The sequence below is a fragment of the Lynx canadensis genome, chromosome D1 (assembly GCF_007474595.2).
Source record: "Lynx canadensis isolate LIC74 chromosome D1, mLynCan4.pri.v2, whole genome shotgun sequence".
Taxonomy (NCBI): domain Eukaryota; kingdom Metazoa; phylum Chordata; class Mammalia; order Carnivora; family Felidae; genus Lynx; species Lynx canadensis.
The window spans coordinates 94775724-94778503 of record NC_044312.2 but is presented as its reverse complement, the minus strand read 5'-3'; the positions used below and the strand labels follow the sequence as shown (position 1 = coordinate 94778503).

The 2780-nt window shown below is 40.3% G+C and overlaps 1 pseudogene; it reads right to left on the bottom strand.

Annotated features, from left to right (window-relative positions):
* Positions 1-1027: 1027 nt before the first annotated feature.
* On the bottom strand, positions 1028-1399 carry LOC115526352 (annotated as a pseudogene).
* Between the last annotated feature and the right edge of the window lie 1381 nt (positions 1400-2780).

The following is a 2780-nucleotide window of genomic DNA, read 5'->3' as shown; positions in this document are numbered from 1 at the left end:
TGTCTCTCTCTGTCCCAAAAATAAATAAACGTTGAAAAAAAAAATTAAAAAAAAAAAAAAAAGAATTCTAACGTGACAGTAGAGCTTTAAGCACCATGCCCTGTGACTGAAGTGGACACATGTCCAGTGCCAGTCCGGTCTCTTGGGTTCTCAGTAGATGCTAGTTAAATAGACTAGATCAGGTCAACCTCAATATTTAGCTTGGTTAGATAAGTGATAGGAGGTTAAATAAAAGTGAGATATGTTAGCAATCCAGCTCATTACTAACGTTAAACCAGGGCATTTGGAGATAGGGAAAAAAAATAAAGGTCCTTTTCTAATGTAGGGAGAATCTTTTTATTTGGTGATTGTAAGCTGAATGCAAGAAGAGGGAAAATAAGGCTGGTGCCATCTTGTCAGTGATTTAATTATTTTCCCATCTACACTTGTTTTTGAAGCTTATCAGAGCAAAGTACTGTGGGCAGCCCAGCTGTCACTGTTATCATTGTGGCTCCGAGTGCTGTCGTCCTGATTCCCATTGTAATGCAATTAATCTTTTGCTTTGCACTAATGGATGAACAAGCATATTTACTGCAGCATAAAATCCTAATTATTTTCTGAACAGATGCATAAAGGGAATGTAAATTAATGGCAAGTGACAATTGTGATAGATGTGTTCTATATCTTTAAATGTCAGGGTTCCTGTGGTGTAGACTGAGCCTAGCGTGGATATGAAAGCTGCCCCACTTGCATTCACCTGCACTTATGTGAGGAGGCAGTCCTCATGCTCCACATCTCTTCTTAGAGGGTGACTTATACTTTTAGACCACACAGATTAGAAATTATAGTATGTTGGCAGGGCTGTCCTCAACAGGGCAGCGTTCTTTGCAAGTTCTCTTGAGCTGTTGTTACTACCAGCCTTCTAAAAAATTACTGCATTTGTTACTTGTTATAACCTAATACCTGGAACAGCAGCTGTGTGTGTGTGTGTGTGTGTGTGTGTGTGTGTGTGTGTGTGTATACACAGTTTTATACTTTTATTTGACAATCAGCAATTCTCATCCACATTAACAGTCTGTAGATTTTTGAAAGTGGTGACAGGTATATAGGTAACCAATATATAGAGCTTGTTTGGTGAATCCTCATCCTCGTTATGTTTTCTGGACAACCGCACACAGACATACGGAACATTCCTTTTTCCTTTGATCTAGACAGCTTTGTTGAGCCTGGTGTCAGTGCGCACATCTGGGGTTCCCATCTCCTTCATAGCCAATTTCCGGGTCTCTTTGAGAGCCCGAGGGACATGCTTCTTGAAACCCACTCCATGGATGCGCTTGGGAATGTTGATGGTGCATTCTCTGGTCACTACCTTATTGACGGCAGAACAACACTTCTTGCCACCTTTCTTTGTGGGAGCCATTCTGCGGGGCCCAGGTTGTAAAGCAGCCGTAATTTTTAATTCAGCTTTTTTCCCCCTCTGTATCAAACATTGCTCTATTTTCACAAAAATTTCCTTTTTTAAAATCTCCACAATTGTAACACTGTGGAGACATTTGATAAGCATAATTTAAGCAAAAGATACCAAATAAAAAACAGCACATCATGTGTGATTCCATTTACATACAGTTCAATTAGAGTAAAAACTGGTTTATTCTGTGAGTGAAAGGATTTCCTTTGGACCGGGGAGGGTGTGGATGAGGTGCTTCTAGAGTGCTGGTGGTTGTCTATTTCTCGATCTGGATGCTGGTTACAGCGATGTTTTCAGTTTGTAAATATTTGTGGAGTGGTACAATTGAATATATGTACTTTTCCTTATGAATATTGTACTTGAATTACATCTTTAAAGAAAAGCCTTTACTCTTTTCATGTTTTATCAACGGTATTGATTTTAAATGTTTTTTATAATTAATGAATATATTTTGAGAGACACAGAGACAGCACAAGTGGCGGAGGAGCAGAGAGGGGGAGAGAGAGAATCCCAAGCAGGCTCCATGCTGTCAGCGCACAGCCTGATGTGGGACTCAAACTCACAAATCATGAGATCATAACCTGAGATGAAATCAAGAGTCAACATGCTTTCCCGACTGAGCCACCTAGGTGCTGCTCAATGGTATTGATGTTTTGAAATGCAGAACAGTTAAATAGACCAAGGTAGAAAAGAAAAGAAAAAGGGGAAGAGTAATGCTGTGAATCAGCGCCCCCTTTGATGTCAAGGAGTTTCCCCTGCACGTTAAGGTTAGGGTTCACCTCCCTGTTGTTCTGTGTCTCCACACTCAGTGACCAGCAGTACCTAGAGTGTAGCTCGGCGTTGTGTATACCATGGAAAAAACTTTCCCATGCAATTGTAGGGGAGTTGAGTCTGCAACTTTCCCCTCCCCCAAACTGCACCTTTTAGATTCTATGTACAATATTTCCAGCACAGGAAAAACAAATGGACTTGTGAGGGGGAAAACCACTACTGTTTGCAAGATCACTTTGCTGGTTCATCGTTACTAGGGTGAAATGCTTTCCATCCATCATTGTTCTGTCTTCTATAGATGGTAGTTTGTGTGCTAAATAGTCATGAAGTTACTACTTTCATGATACACCAGTAGACCTGTAAAATATTTTGTTGGGAGCAACCCAATTAAATTGTTATTCCCTTACGTGCATTTTCACTACATCAGATTTCTATAACATGCCTCAAATTCTGTTTCATACTGATGTGTTCACATTTCTGCCACATTTAGCCAGCTCATCTCTTTCTTGTTTCTTTGCCCTTCTAAATTCCTCCATTGCCATGTGATGGTCATTCTTGGTCG